This window comes from Natator depressus, chromosome 6, assembly GCF_965152275.1.
Source record: "Natator depressus isolate rNatDep1 chromosome 6, rNatDep2.hap1, whole genome shotgun sequence".
In the NCBI taxonomy this organism is placed as follows: domain Eukaryota; kingdom Metazoa; phylum Chordata; order Testudines; family Cheloniidae; genus Natator; species Natator depressus.
The window spans coordinates 109226700-109244365 of NC_134239.1; positions in this window are offsets into that span (position 1 = coordinate 109226700).

Genomic DNA, 17666 nt, shown 5'->3' on the forward strand with positions numbered 1-17666 from the left:
CACAATTTGGTAAAACAAATTTCCCTGTAAGCCATTGCTTTTCCTGACCACAAAAAAATAAAGACAGTAGTATGTGCTCTGAACATAGTATGTCACTGCTTAGCAGCCTGCCTGTATATTTTGTACCTGTATGTAGAAATGAAGAAATCCTTAGGGATTTTGCCCTGAAGAACTAAGGTTAAGTAAAGGAGAATGGGGATGACTTGCAGTAATTTACCCATATCACAAAATCATAATTGTGCCATTTGAAAGATATCAATAGGACATTTGAAGAGCAAAATACGGCCACACCCCTTCCCTGTCTTTCATCATCATCCATCTCTGTCTGGCATTGGCTACCTTCCCTCTGCATTCAGGCCTTCTGTTGTATCTCCTCTGCTCAAGAAACTATCACTAACGGCACCTGTCTTTCTAACTACTGTTCTATCTCCCTTATTCCTTTCATCTCAGTACCTCTTGGCCATGCTCTTTATTCTCCGTGTTTCAATATCCTCTCCTCTACTTCACTCCTTGATCCCATTCAGTCTGCTGACACCCTCTCCACTTCACTAAATTTGGCCGCACTGAAATAAATATAAACTCCTTGGCATCCATTTGCTCCCCACTCACTCAGTGGAGAGCTTTTATGCACTTGTGGGCACATGGTTGATTGGTGCAGAATTGTTAAACTTGGCTAGGGATGCAAGTATTATTTATTCAGTATAGGCAAAATCCTGAAGTCCATACTTAGACAAAATTCCCATTTGTAGCCTTAATTGGAGTTTTGCCTGCTTAAGGACTGACCAAAAAAATGAGTGAGTGCTTTAAGATTTGGTGCCATATAATTAAGAGATTGACATCTTCCTAGATTTAGTGCAGTGTAACTTGAGCTTCCTGTTTACCTTTGTTCCTGGCATGGTACAAGTTGCTCATTGGCTAAATAACAGGATTGTCTAATCCTAATTGTAATCTGTTCTATCTCAGATTTGTTTATACGTTTTAGCCGTGTTGTTTTGGAGGATTTCTCTTTTAATGCTGTGGTGGCTGCTGCTGTTAATATTCTCCCTGCTGTTTTGTAATTTCAAGTCAATGTCTCCTACAGGGCCCACAACATAATAGGCTCGGATTTCATCAAAATGTGTCTCAAAAAGTGTTCTGTAAGCTTTTGTGGGTACATCTACAGTGAAAAGGAAAAGCCACAGCCCCTCGACATGGGCTTGCGGGACTTGCTTGACAGGGCTAAAAATAGTAGTGGAGCTTTTTCTTCTGCTCAGGGCGGAGCTCAGGCTTGAGACGCACCCCACTCACCAGGTTTCAGAGCCCAAACTCCAGGCTGAGCGGGAAAATCTACACCGGTATTCTTAGCCCTGGAGCACAAGCCCCCCGACACGGACTCTGTAGACCCAAGTTCTGAGACTCACTATCGTGGGGTTTTTTCAGTATAGATATACTCTTTGTATGTTTCTCCAAAAAGTTTAGATTTGAAGATAGCCCCATAAAACTTTTGTGGTGACCTACTTGCTCACACCCCTCTTGCAGAAGTTGAGGCTGTTTGAGTGCATTCTGTTGATGTTCACTGGAATTCTCTCCCAGCTGATGAAAAGGTAGTGAGTGTTGTGTGCTTTCTGAAGGATAGCTGCCCAGAAATTGTCGTCATTGGTGCCCTGAAATTTTCTGAGGTGTGTGACTTATATTAATTAAATACTATTATTATTATTAATTATTTGTATTAATATAGCACATAGGTGCCCTAGTCATGGACCAGAACCCCACTGTGCTAGGTGCTGTTCAAACACAGAACTAAAAGACAGTCCCTGATGCAAAGAGGTAGATATGGGAGTTATCAGCATAGAAATGGTAGTTTAATTCAGTGATACACAGGGAATGGCAATTGTACTTTAGATCTGAATTTTTACAGTTAATTAATATATACAATTCTAAAATTGCCATTATCATTGTTCATTTTCTAATTTGTATTAGTTTCCATTGAGCTGTGGTTTCAAGGAAGATACAAAAGGGTGAAGTCTGCTGCAAGGAATATTTTGTAGACTAGACAGGGACGTTTTGATATCCCAGAACCAGAGCCTTAGCTAACGTAAATCAGCAGATCTCCACTGACTTGAGTGAAGCACTTCCAATTTATGCCAGATGAGGAGCTGATCCCCAGTTCATTTATATGTTTCCAAATAAATACAGTATTTCTAACACAAAGGTTATCTGGGGTTTGTGCTTTGATCTTTGCAGAATCCATAAAAATTATTGATTTCATTCTTTTCTCCATGCTCAGCAATGTGTATGGAATCAGATAACCATGTATTATAGACATTAAGCAGACTGCCTGATAGTATGTGGAGAAATGTGGCAGAGCCAGAAGCTTGTATTTGATTCTTCTTCTCTCCTCCAAATGCCTGTCATCATATAGAGTAAGATCTAGGGCCTGCTTAAAGCAATATAGAGAAAGGGCACAAAATAAAAGGGAAATTAGATTATTTTTTCTTTGAATTTCTACTAGTTCTTCTGTAGTGATCAAAAGGTGCTGTATTCTGGAGTAAACTTAAAAAAAAAAACAGTAAGGAAGCAGTTACAGTTCCTGGCTCTACTACTGGTTTCTCCAAGTATCTGTGAAGGCAAGTCCTCTCATTAGATTGTTTGGCATTTTCAGACCTTCATCTTCTGAATGCCTAGCAGAAATTCTCTTTAAAGTAGAGTTTGGGACACAAAACATGAGAGCAATCTTTGGTCAGTGTATGTACATTGAGTAAAGAAATCTGTCTCCCTTCTGTTTCTTTGAGCACTAAGATTCTTCTACTCAAATCATCCAACTAAGTGATGAGCTAATTGAGGGGTGTATTTCATTCATTTCCCCAGATACGTGGCCTACTCCAGAGAACTCCCTGCAGTGTTTACAGTGATTTTTGAAGGAACATGGTTGAATTACATCTCTAGCCAAAAGTAATGTGCCGACATAGCATCTATGTGATTGAAAATAATAAGAATAACCAAAAAAAGAAAGTGTATTATAGCACAGATTACCAGGGACTCCAGAAATACTGTGGACCTGATACTCCACAGCCCTGCACTTTGTGCAGTCATTTACACCTGTACAAAAAGAATGTCAAGTTTTCCAATCAGACCAGTACAACCACTTTGCCCAAAAGCAAATTACTATACAGGGGTTCAAGGCAGTAGAAAATCAAGCCTCCTTTCTCCAAGTCACCCTACTTGACTGCTCAGTTGATGTTTAACGTGAGCCGCTCTCCCTACAAGTCCACTGCACTTGTAAGAGGACAATATGAAAAACACATTCCTTGATGACATTGTACTTAAAAAGGCTCAAAACAAATAAATCAACTTAGTATGTTATGAAAGAATTTTAAAAAAATACCGACAGATTTTACTGTTTTCATTACAACTATTTTTTTCCTTATTGGCCTGCTTTATTTGCTTTTTGCCAAAATTAAAGATGGCCCCAGAAAACAGCACAATAAATCCTCTGATTATTTATGTGAATGACAATTGTCATTTCCAAGCAAACGACTGATGGAGGCCACTTTGCTAATTAACAATCAGAAGCAAAACTCTAATTTTTTTTAAATAAATATTTCTTTAACAAACATTAAAATTCTTGTTATGATTGTTTAGCCAGTTTTTAAAAAATGAGCAACTTAAAAAGGAAGATTTTATTACCCTCTAAGGCTTTGAGGGGCTTCTAATCCATATAAGTTTAGAGAATAATAAAAGGCAATTATATTCCTTTTAAGTTGCCGTGGTGATTTGTTACTGATTTAAGAGCACTCTCAGCACTACCACATATTTTTGGGATAGCTCTGAGTTTGTGGCCCCTGGAAAGGAAACACAGGTTCTGAGATGCACCTTATTAGCTGGAATCATGCCTGTTGAATTCTTATTCTAAAAGCACAAGCCTGGTTGTTTTCTAAGGCCCAGATCCTACAATGAGCTCTGCATTTTGTCCCCACATGGAGCCCCAGACAACTGAGCTTGACAGCAGGGGCAGAGGTCTGCGTGCATAGCACTCATTGCAGGGCTAGGTCCTAAGCCAGTAGTAAAACAGTCGGGAAACACATTGGATGAAATCCTGGGCCCACTGAAATGGCAAAACTCTTACTGACTTTAATAGGGTCAAGATTTCATTCATTAAGTAATCTGATCCATAGGGGTGCCACTTTGCTAGAATCACTACTTTTTTGGTACGCTGTTCCACCTGATTTACCAGCTGAGAATGGCCAATCCATTAGATAGTAGATTAAAGGGGCTTCTGGCCTTTTAAATTTTCCTGCACTGAGTAAAATGGGTGCATATTGGTTTTAAAGAAGCAGAAAATGGATAGGCTTGGAACTGTTGAATCCGTATAGTGTGTTGATGGGAATCTGAATCAGTCAAAGAAATGCATTAGAGTGTTTTTGGATTTGTGTTTTGTTTTTTTTCCACTGAGCAGGCCCACACTGAGCGCCTTTCAACAACAGAGTTCCATCAGTGTGTAGTGAAATGTGAACTGTCTGACGGAAATACTAGTTGCAAATACATTTGTACTTTGTTCTCCAATTACACTTCGGTTCCTGTGTTGTGCCATTGAGAAAAGGCAGCCTTGACAGTATAGTTAATATTTTACCCAGGGTGACTCTGGGAAACAGAAGGCTGGGTATAATTGTTCCTCTAGAACAACATCGGAGTTACATTTGTTGTATAATGAATATAAAGTAATCATTTTTCTCAGAACCGCAGGAAACTAATTGTTCTTTTTTCCTGGCATGCTAGGAGTGCGGATCCTACATTTTCTTACTTTGATTAAAGTCAAGAGCTGCTGCCCACAGCCAAGTACAAATGAGGATAAAAAGCAAAATAAAGTATTATTAGGAAAGGGTAATAGCATGAGTTGGTGCACGTGTCTGGTAGCTCATGCCAACAAAATTGAGTCTTTGTCCTGGTAAGGACTTATTCCAGGATAATGTTTACATGGGCCAAATTCTTCTTTCATTACCTTGTGTTCCTACTGAAGGTAAAAAATGCTACAGTGGTGTTAATAAGGGAAGTAGAGCCAGTGTGTTAAATCTAGAGTTGTAACAGTCTGCCTTTGTGTTTTTGTTGTACAGGATGCACAATGGTGATCGGATACAAAGAAATAAATGAAACAGAAGGGAGAATATCCTCAAAAGGAGACCTGCATTTGTTCAACTTGAATATATTTGAGGCAGTTCTACAACATAATGCCAATGTTAAATACATTTGCTGTGCAATAAAAAGATTCATTCATAAAGCAAACCCCTTGTGACAACACATCATGTAGTTACAAACACACGTTTCAAGTGAAAAAAAATAATTTTAAAATATCCAACATTTTGTGTTCAGTGTAAGAGTGAAATTAATTTTGTAAAACCAAAGAACTTTGCCAAGCTAAGTATCAATAATGAAATTCAATTTTCTTTTAGGTGCAACTCCTACTTTGACAAAATAAGCTAAAAAACTCACTACGCTTATTTTCCTACATCAGGAGCGTCTTAGCTTATTCTTCAAATTTTTCAGGTTTTATCCTATTTATTTTGATTTCTCCCAGAACAGTTCCTAACCCCTTTTAATACCTGAATTTGATCCAGTTTCTAGTGTTGGCAATCCAAGTCAGATTCAAAACTGGGAAAGGCCTATTTTCCAGTTCTGGTTTGGAGATGAATGAACTTTCATGAAAATGGCAGAAATGGGTATAAAGCATATTGGCCGTCGCTTCACAGGAACACATAAAGGAGAGTCATATCATAGATCATAAGGCCAGAAGGGACCATTGTGATCATCTAGTCTGACATCCTGTAAAACACAGATCATACATCCCTGAATTAATTCCTGTTTCAAGTCCAAAAACAGTGGCTGAACTAGATTATATCTTTAAAAAAAATAAAATCTTGATTTTCAAATTGCCAGTGATAGAGAATCCACCTTGGGGAGTTGTTCCAAGAACTGATCCCTGTGGGTTAGTAGATGCTGTTTAGCATCCTCCTGTTGGAGCGAAAAATATTTCATCAGCATACGTTGAGTATATCATGTGGCTTTTACCCAAATATAGAACACACATATTTATTGAACACTTTTGCCTTTTCTGCATTACAGACAATTCTACTATTTCCACCTAGTAATAGACCAATGCCATTGTTAGGATTCTTTTTGTTCCTAATATACTTTTAAAAACCTCTTTTTATTGCCCTTAATGCTGCAGGCAACAAATTATTCCTTGTGACCTTTTGCTTCCCTTATCTATTTTCTACTATTCCTAGCTTTTGAGTTATAGTCATTAATTTCAACTTCCTCTTTCTTCCATCTGTTATATAAATTATGTTTATAGCAACTTTTGTTTTCCCCCTCAGGCAGGTTGGTTATTAACCAAAGTGGCCTTCTTTCTCTATTATGAAGTTATGAAGAGTTCCTTCTTGCCCCGCCCTTTGTGTGTTGTTTATGTGCTTATCTTCTGAGGTCTTCAGACCTAGCGCTGTCGGCCTAGTCTACACTACAAAGTTAAGTTAACATGAGCCACCTTGCGTCAACCTAGTAAAGCATGTGTCTACACTTAAATTTGTCTCCCACTGATGTAAGTGCCCCCTTACACTAATACAGTAGCACTACCTGCCTGAGTGGCGTTGAACCATGGTCAGTGTATTGAGTCAACGCAGCATGACTGTAAACACTGTGTTGTCTATGTTGACCTCAACAATCCTCCAGCAGCTTTCCCACAATGCCAGACACTGACCGCTCTGGTTACAGAACTCCACTGCATAGGGGTCACATATATTGGAAGGCCTCCTTCACATTGAAAACCCTGCACATTTTTGTTATGCCTTTTTCTGATTGTCAAGCAAGGAGAGCACAACTAGCAGCTCTCCATTGTTGTGTGCAACTGTCCAGCTGACCATGCCAGCTACACGCTCCAGACATGCTCCAGTTCGGAGTAGACAGGAGATATTAGACCTCCTGGGCCTGTAGGGAGAAGATGTTGTGCTAGCACTGCTACAGACCAGCCATAGAAACATAGACATCTACAAGCAGAGTGCACAGGGAATGCAGGAAAAGGGGTACGACAGGGACCAGCAGCAATGCAATGTCAAAGCAAAGGAACTGGAGCAGGCATACCACAAGGACAGGGAGGCCAACAGTCAATCTGGTGCCAAGCTGTAAATCTGCCACTTCTACAAAGAGCTACATGCCATATTTGGAGGAGACTCCATTGCCACCCTACAGACCATTGTCGATACCCCTGAGAAGTCTGAGCCACAGGCACCTGGCTTGAACAGCAAGGATGAGGAAGAGATAGAGAAGGATGGGTAACCAGGTCCAGCTGTGCCATGAGCCAGCACCTCTTTGAGACTCCACCGCATCCAGTCAGTCCCAGCAGTTGAGCACAGGTGAGCCTGATGAGGGGAAGGATCCTCAGGAAAGCATGTAAATTTATTTCCCGTTACACTGACGGTGCCCCCAACTTAACAGGACACAGTTATCGACTTTCATTAATTTGCTTGTCCTAGAGGAGGTAGTGGTGCAACAAGGAGAGGCACAGTTGCTATCGGCTTTTCATTCCACTATAGAGTTAGGCAAGAAGGGCCCTGTGGAGCAGTTTGTTTATGTGTAGTGGGATGTTCCTTGAATCCTGCTGAGAGATCTCACTGAAACTTTCATGGAGGTACCCTACAATCCTCTGCTGAAAGTTTCTAGGGATGGCAGCCTCATTTCTTCCTCTGTGGTAGGACATTTCCCATGCCAGTCAGCAATAACATTGGCAGGCATCATTGCAGTACACAAGCTAGCAGCATACAGGCCCAGGCAGCTTCAGGATGCCAGCAGCAGCTGTGTTCTCTCTGCTTTTTTCTCTGCCTCAGGAGTGAGATACCAGCTAAGATCACCACTGTCTGTGGAAAATAGAGCCAGTTTTCAGAGCCATTGCCCTATACTCATACTTTCATGCAACCAAGCAATTCCCTCCTCATTTCCATCATCCCTGGCAGGCCATATTCACCATGGCTGGTGCTGTGAGTTTCGCCATGCAGAAGCACTCCCAAGCAGATGTATCAATAAGCAGGCCTTGTTTAAAACTTCAGGGGAGCAAGGGAAGGGAGTTCTAAATCTTGATTTTCACTTTCTCTTGTGACTGAACTGACCATGGCACCTCAGTGTGTTTTATCTGCACTTGCTGCCATTGCAGCCTTAAGGGATTCCCCCTTCACACCCGCCAAACCCAGAGCCAGATGTGGAGGAGAAAGAAGAGGACTCGGGATGACATGTTCAATAAAAGCCTTCAATGCAGTGCTGCATCAGACCGTGAGCACAAAGCCTGTAGGGTGTACTTTGCAAACAGCCTTGAAAAGGAAAGAGTGGAGAGGAGAAAGGTGCAGGAAAAGGAGAGTGAGATGCACCTGGACATAATGGGACTTCTCCAGCAGCAAACACAAATGCTGCAGACTCTTGTGGACCTACAGGCTCAACAATCCCAGGCTTACTTCCCTCTGCAGTCCCTGGAGAACTCCATTTCAGTGCCTGCTCCCCCCACACCCCCACTCCCACAAATACACACACACACACCTGGCATCAGGGGCCTCATCACTATCACTACCACTCTACCCCAGGGGACTTTAAAAACAACCACACCTTCACATACTCAGACCTGTGAAAGCCAGGGCTGGTATATGTGTAGCTAAAATGGACATGAATGTTCTTTACCCTTCATAAGTTCTGTTCTATTAATTTATTACGTGGATAGAAAGCTGGCTAGATTGTAAGGCTCAACGGGTAGTGATCAATGGCTCCATGTCTAGTTGGCAGCCGGTATCAAGCAGAGTGCCCCAAGGGTCAGTCCTAGGGCCGGTTTTGTTCAATATCTTCATTAATGATCTGGAGGATGGCGTGGACTGCACCCTCAGCAAGTTTGCTGATGACACTAAACTGAGAGGAGTGGTAGATATGCTGGAGGGTAGGGATAGGATACAGAGGGACCTAGACAAATTAGAGGATTGGGCCAAAAGAAATCTGATGAGCTTCAACAAGGACAAGTGCAGAGTCCTGCACTTAAGATGGAAGAATCCCGTGCACCGCTACAGACTAGGGACCGAATGGCTAGGCAGCAGTTCTGCAGAAAAGGATCTAGGAGTTATAGTGGACAAGAAGCTGGATATGAGTCAACAGTGTGCCCTTGTTGCCAAGAAGGCCAATGGCATTTTGGGCTGAATAAGTAGTGGCATTGCCAGCAGATCGAGGGACGTGATCGTTCCCCTCTATTCAACATTGGTGAGGCCTCATCTGGAGTACTGTGTCCAGTTTTGGGCCCCACACTATAAGAAGGATGTGGAAAAATTGGAACGCGTCCAGTGGAGGGCAACAAAAATGATTAGGGAACTGGAACACATGAGTTATGAGGAGAGGCTGAGGGAACTGGGATTGTTTAGTCTGCAGAAGAGAAGAATGAGGGGGGATTTGATAGCTGCTTTCAACTACCTGAAAGGGGATTCCAAAGAGGATGGATCTAGACTATTCTCAGTGGTAGCAGATGACAGAACAAGGAGTAATGGTCTCAAGTTGCAGTGGGGAGGTTTACGTTGGATATTAGGAAAAACTTTTTCACTAGGAGGATGGTGAAGCACTGGAATGCATTACCTAGGGAGGTGGTGGAATCTCCTTCCTTTGAGATTTTTAAGGTCAGGCTTGACAAAGCCCTGGCTGGGATGATTTAGTTGGGGATTGGTCCTGCTTTGAGCCGGGGGTTGGACTAGATGACCTCCTGAGGTCCCTTCCAACCCTGATATTCTATGAGTCTATGATTCTATTATATTTTTAATGTATTTGCTTTAAAATTGCACTGATTTTTCTTTTCACTGCTTCTGTGACAGAACAAAATTCCATTATTTGGAACATAATTCATCTTTATTAGTTCACAACATATGCTGCAGAGTGCCTAGCAGTTCTGAAAGCAACCAATTACTTGTTATTGTACAATGTGACACAACTCATAGGATCTGTGACAAACACAGTGTAATAATCATACATGTACACCAAGCACCACACAATTCTTAACAGGCTCCAAAACAGCCAGGCCAGTCAGAGCACAGTATACAACAATGCATTACTGTGGCTCAGTGTTAAAGTGCTCTTTCAAAACCTCCCTGAACTGTATAGCTCCAGGCTGATAGCCCTTGTGTCTGGCTGTTTAAACTCAGCAGACAGCCACTCCAACTCCACCCCAGCAGCAACTTTTCCCCCTTTGCTTCACAGATCTTATGGGAGGACACAGCAGGCAGCTATAACCATTGGGATATTCTTCTCACTGAGGTGCAATCTTATGAGTAAACAACACCAGTGCCCCTTCAATCAACCAAAAGCAGATTCAACTATCATTCTGCACCTGCTGAGCTGGTAATTGGATCTTTCCTTGATGCTGCTGAGGTGGCAGGTGTACGGTTTCATGAGCCAAGGAAGCAAAGGGTAGGCTGGTTCCCCTAGGATCACTACTGGTATTTCAATATTGCCAATGGTAATCCGCCAATCAGGAAAGAAAATCCCTGCTTTCAGCATTCAGAACAGTCCTGTGTTCTTAAAGATGTGAGAATCATGCACCTTCCCTTACCAGCCCACACTAATGTCAGTGAAGCATCCCCAGTGATCCATTAATGCTTGCATAACTACAGTAGCCCTTTCTGATGATGTACTCTATGGCAAGGTGGTCTGGTGCCAAAACAGGGATATGCATGCCGTCTGTTGCTCCACTGTAGAACCCCATTGCTGCAGATCCATCCACTATGCCCTGCACAGTGCCCAGAGTTACAGTCCTGCATAACAGGAGGCAAATAATGGCCGTGCACATTTGCATGACAACAGCCCTTCCAGTGGATTTCCAACTTCAAAATGTTTTCCCACTGATTGGTAGTGAACTGGCATTGCAAGTTTCCACAGTACAATCGCCACTCACTTCTCCACTGTCAGTGCAGCTCTCATTTTGGTGTCCCTGCTAGGGTGAGCTCAGCACACAGACCCAAGAATGTGCCCTTGAGCATCTGAAAGTTCTGCAGCCACTGATCATCATCCCAGGTCTGCGTTACAATGCGATCCCACCAGTCAGTGCTCATTTCTTGGGCCCAGAAGCAGTGCTCCACCATCTGGAGCTGCTCCATGAATGCCACCAACTTGAATTGGTTCTCGCTATGTCCCACAGCAATCTGTCCTCCATGAAATCTGTTCCCCACTGATTTGGTTCTTCTTGCAGCTCTGGAAATACCAGAGGACTGTGCATCCTGTGGTTGCAACACTTACGACAATAGTCCAGAGCTGTGCTGGCTCCATGCTTCTGTCAGAGGGCTGGGCAGGTTTATGTGATTTTGAAAAAAGGCACAAATATTATGGGATATAGATGACATTATGGGATGGAATCAGTTGCATGCTGGGAACTTGACCCCTTGCTCCCAGTCACCCCAGAACAACTTATTTCGGTCCCACCATGCATTGCCAAAACTTCCTCTGGGTGGTGGCAGGTTGCGCACTGGGATACCTACCCATGGTGCACTGCACTATGCACCAATACAAGCACTCCTGGTGAGTACACACACCGCAGACACAAGAAGCCAAGTATGCACATGTACAAGCGATATACTAACTGCATCAGCTTTATGTCGACGTAACTTGCATTGACCAAAGTTTGTAGTGTAGACCTGCCTTGAGTTTCATTATATGTTAGGAAAGTACTGATCACACTGTACAAAATAGCATAACCTAAGTCAGTGGTTCCCAAACACGCTTGTGCAAGGAAAGCCCCTGGTGGGCTGGGCCAGTTTGTTTACCTACCACGTCCGCAGGTTCGGCTGATCGCAGCTCCCAGTGGCCGCGGTTCGCCGCTCCAGGCCAATGGGAGCTGCTGGACGCGCCGACCAGTATGTCCCTCAGCCCGCACCGCTTCCAGCAGCTCCCACTGGCCTGGGGCAGCGAACCGCGGCCACTGGGAGCCGCGATCGGCCGAAACCGCAGACGCGGCAGGTAAACAAACTGGCCCGGCCCGCCAGCGGCTTTCGCTGAACACGTGGCGGAACAAGTTTGGGAACCACTGACCTAAGTCATAAATAATAATAAACTGACACTTCTCTGGGTTCCATACACGGTGGGAAGTGTAAAAATAAAGCAAAAAAATCTGTTTTAATGGTCACTTCTGTCAGGGACAAGAAACAGAAGTTCCATAAGACTCTTGGGAAAGTCTGTCCACACACTTAATTAACAGCCCTGTTTTGCAAATCCAGTAATATATGCACATCACAAACAAACCAACAAATACAAAATGTTTGCATTGGAGGGACTTGGGGAGAAGAAATTACGTGTATTGGGAGTCCCAGAAAAACACAGGAGTAGCAACAGATGTAGAGGTGGCGCCTCTGGATGGAGCTGAGGTCATGGAAGGGGATTTGGATATAGAGTGTGCTCCAAAGCCATGAGCATTTACCCTTGATGTAGCACAGGTGATGTGTGCCCACATTCTTGGACCAGTGCTTCAAAAACACCACAACTGCTCTCTTGCCCAGAGGAAAGAAGGACCTTAATAAAAGGGAATGTTCATTTACATTGTGGTTGGGAGCTGGGCAGAGTTTCAGCCCAGTGGCAATAGAGCCATGGAGAAAAGGAGAGCTGGCCATATCTCAGAACTTGACAGCAGCACAGCACAAGATGAAAAGTCCCTTTGAAACAGCTTGGAGAACTTTGAACATTTGTGTGATGCTCAGGGGTACCAGGAATCTGCAGAAAATGGGACCTCCCAGGGTATGTCTACACTGCAATAAAATACCCACAGCTGGCCCATGTCAGCTGACTCGGGCTCGCGGGGCTTGGGCTGTGGGGCTATACTATTGTAGTGTAGACATTTGGCTTGGTCTGCAGCCCAGGCTCTGGGACCCTGGGGACAGAAGCATCCCAGAGCCCGGGCTCCAGCCCAAGCCAGAATGTCTACACTGCAATTTTATAGCACTGCAGCCCAAGCCTGGTGAGACCAAGTCAGTTGATACAGGCCAGCTTTGGGTATTTTATTGCAGTGTACCCTAAAATGTTTTGCCCCTGAAGGATCACTGCTACCTCTAAATTTTCTTTTTTCTGTTGCTCCCAAGGATAAACTTGGATCACTTGATGATTTCCTGTTCTGATCATTCCTTCTGGGGCACCTGGAATTGGCCACTGTCGGAAGACAGGATACTAGGCTAGATGGACCTTTGGTCTGACCCAGTATGGCCGTTCTTATGTTCTTATGACCTTTTTCCTCCCTGTTGCTACCATCCTTCCATTAGTACAAAATGTAGCACAGATGTCTGGGAAATTCAATAACAAGAACTATAAAGACCCAGGTTCCCAACTAGTGTAAATCAGCATAGCTCTGGCATTTCTGTTTCTGGTCCCTGGAAGAAGTTACCATTGAAATAGTCAATAGAGTTATGTTGATTTATACCAATTTTCTTTATTAAGTTTTATATACTTTAATGAAACTATTGATATGGTACTAGTTAAACAGTGGAGAAATACTGTAAAAACTCAGTGGAGCTACCCCAGTTGACACCAGTTTGGGCTCTTGCTCTAAGAGCCTTGTGCCATTCTAATTGGGCAGAATTCTACGCAGACCTTGCAGAGACATATATGACCATACACTGCTCAAGACAGCGGAGAGTCAGGCCTTAGGTGTCATTCCACTGGGATATAAACAAACACTTCCACTACTGTGAGCAGGTGAATCTCCAATTAGGATAAAAGATACCATGCCATGCAGACTGAACAAGATGCTGGGTTAAATATTCAGATGATCACTGGGAGATGGTGTTTTAATGGTGGTTGCTCTCATTGATTCAACAATCTGATGACGGAAAAACAACAACCTAAATCGAAAATCTGCATTTTAAAAAGGCATTGGACAGGAGAGGCACACAAACAATTGGCTAGACAGAAATCTGTAGTGGATATGGCTGCATAATGGAAGCCAGCTTTTCCTAAGAAAAAGACAGCAAAAGTGAACAATGTAGTGTGTCTCATATACATGCCATTCCTTGTAGCTGAGGTTCCAGTTCAAAGACTATCAGCATCACTTTCCTCCCCAAGGCTCATCTAGGTCATTATAACCTTTGCTAAGCAGAAGTACTACAGCTTGTGATAAAAAGGAGATTACAAGTATATTTGTTGCACAGAGTTTAGAATGAAAGGAATCAAAATTTCACAGGGCTATAACCATGATTGCAGTTAATTTAATTGATTGTTCAGATCCATTCTTCTTTGGTCTAGAAGGTGATTTGTATGATTCATACCAAAAATTAAGTTACATTTTGTAGAGACTACGCCCATCACATTACAGAATCTGGAATATCAGCCACCTGTTTACCAAACTAAAAGTCCTGGGAAAATTGTGCCTAATTCTTCAAACTTGTCCTCATTTGACCAAACTTCACAATGGATTCATGCACTACCCCTTCACATTTAAAGAGCCTGGTTTAAATCTGGCTTCAGGCAAATAAGTTTGTTGGTCTAAATTTAGCCTCTAGGAAAAGTTTATCCACATAAAAAAACCCCCACCACACAATTATGCACATGCCAGTGTAATTGGCAGACTCTGCTCAATAGAACATGAGACTGGAATAGCAGGGATGGTGCAGGTCAGTGTCAGGGGGACTGGCAGACCAAAGTGGGAAACATACACAGTGCCTGGTTCTCACCAGTGTCATCATCCTTCCCTCACTTTGAGGAACACTTACCCCTACAGTTTCAAAGCAGTGCATGCGGATTTAGCCACATAACAACACCTCTGAGTACTTTCTTTGAACAGTGCAGGAGTAACCATCGTGAAACATTTGTCTGTTCAAAAAAAATGCAGTTTACCCTCAACCAATATTATAAAGCAAAGCATGGGCTTTATCCACTTAATCCAAAGGTGAAAGGATATAGAAAGTACAGGGTGAAAATAATGAGACTGTAAAACGAGCCTTAGTGTTTGGCTCAATCAAAGGTATTGATAACAATTTATGTTAGAAAGAAGAAGCCATGCTAGTTATTGAGAGCTGTGATTTTTCAGGTGTCGTTACTCATGTTTAGTCATCATTTATTGTCACTGTTATGTATGCTCTGAAATACTCTTCAGATTTTGCTTGGTCGTCATTCAGGCAAAACCCAGAGATTTCAGTGGAAGTTTTGCATGCCTAAGGACTGAGTATATACAGAAGCCCGTCTTCTAAAAACTTCTATCACTTTGGGTAGCACCATGAGAGGTCCCACGGAAGTCAGCTGGACTATTCATGGAGTAAAGCACTCTCCAGAGGGCTGGACCAGCACTTCGCAATGCAGTCCACATAAGCAGTAAACAGAGCTGTCTCAAGAGCAGGGCAGGGACCGAACTGTGACTCAGCATCACAGTTCAGCTCCTGCTTCCCTCTTGTCCCATGAGGGAACTAATCTGCCCCAGTCCTTTCCATGACATAGTTTCCTACTTTCCCATCTACGCCAGCTCAGCTCTGCTGGTCAGCAAAGGATGTGGGGATGAGGTGGGTAGAGGCATCATAGCAGCCCACCAACAATTTCTGCCCCCACCACACTGGGTCTAGCAAGGTGGGCCGCCTAGGCTGAGGAGTAAACAAGTTCCTTCTTCCCTTGTGTGGGTATGCAGTGGGGTCACAACTGAGCCTACAACAAGAAAGGCGTTCAGAATCCCGTGTCACTGTAATTTCCCAGTTGCGTTATTTCTCTTGGCCATGTCACCCATTTCCAGATGCTGGTATTACTTATGACACTTCTACATGCAATTGCCACCAACTCTGTCCATTTCTATCTTCCATTTTTTCTCTTGTTACTTCCACTTCTATTATTTCTCTTGTCCATAAAGATACTCTAGGTTCTGTTCTTTTTGCAGTTGGTGTCAAAGTCCTCTTTACATTCTGTTGTTTCAAGATACCTCTGTCTCTCGGTGCAGTTTCTATTGTCCACGTCAGTATCCTTTCTAGGTTGCATTGTTTCTACTTTAGCTACTATGGCACAGGACTGAAACAATCAAGTTCTGCCTGACACCAGAGAAAAAGATGTAAGAAATCGAGAAGTGGGTATATTTTTCCTATCACAAAATGAGGTTTCAACAATAACAAATGTTTTGAAATGTTTTTATGTTCACCAAAATTTGTCAGTTTGTGATGGTGTGATAAATGAAAAAAAATCCCAAAATAATTTCAAAATGTTCCCATTTGGAATTGTGGGGAAAATCCCACTCTTCAATATTTTACTTTTCACCCAATAAAGTAGAGGGGGGAGGAAGACGAGAAGGGGAGGGTTGTTTTTAAAGTGAGAGAAAGTGGGATTTTTCCCATCAAATGTAAACAAAAAAACAGAACGTATTTCATTTAGAATTTTTTTCCTTCAAAAAAACAAAAAAGGTCATTAAGTATTTCAATTGAAATGAAAAAACTCTTATTTTTAAAAAATTATTAAACAAACTTACTATTTTACCTGCTCTACCTAGCATATCAATGCATAGAAATTTTAATAAGTGTTGCATATTACAAGTGAAATAGCATAATAGATTATCAAATTTCATAGTACATATGCATTTTACTTGGGTGGCAGCCATGCACAAACATATCATGAATCCTGACAGAAGAGATTTATAAAGATGCTGCGCTTAATACGTGTATACACACACACCTACATGCACACACAACATGGAAAGGAGCTATAGAAAAAAGCAGGAGCAGCTTCCAAAGAGTTTTGTTCTTTAATCTACTTAAAGAACAATTGTTAAAAAATATGACTGTTGAAAATAATCAACTGCTGCCAAGGCAAACGGCCAACTCCATAGAATTCCAAATGTGTCCAGGAACATATGTGATGGAGAGGGGAGTAAAGGATTACTTTTTGCACAGGGAATAATCTGCAGAATCTGCCCCATTTTTTGTGGTTACTAATCAAGTAATAATATATTAAAATATTTTACTTTTTTCATTAATACACTTATTGTCTGCAAACAGCACGGAGTATTGACTAAAAAAATGTCATCTACCTACTATATTCCTACACTGGGAAACAATGTTCATTAAAAAAATCCATGGAGCTAGTGATAAACTAGGTCTTCAAAGGAGCATGTGAAGAAGAAATCCATAAATACAGACATAAATTCATTTCAGATTTTTTGACAATATTAGATTTGTGTAAAATAAATTTGCTAATAAATTTTCAGTTCAAAGTTGCATTACTGAAGCTGTTTCTACATCTTTAAATAGTTGGAGAGGTTTGTTCTTGGCTAACCATTTGAATCATACATCACACCGGAGCTTTGCATAAACAATGATCAAAACACACTGGAAGAGTAATGAGGAAATGGCTAAACAACAGAAAGAAAGGATAATGATGAAATGTTGATTTGCCCCTGTGTGGCAAGCTTAAGAAACCTGTACAGAGAGGATGTCACCTTTTTTTTTTTAAATCAATGCGTGTACCAGAATTTGCTTTTGGCAAACATTGCTTAACTGCTGCTGTTTTCTATGAAGTCAATGAAGACTGAGTTAGATAATGAGCTGGCATGCACTTTTGAAATGTTTACTGTGTTCTTTAAAGTAAGGGGACATGCTGGTTCTTAAACTAATTTGGGTTTTTGTTGTTGGCTCCCCCGGCTGCTACTCCCCCCTTCTCCCTTGTCTTTGGAATAAACAAAAGATATT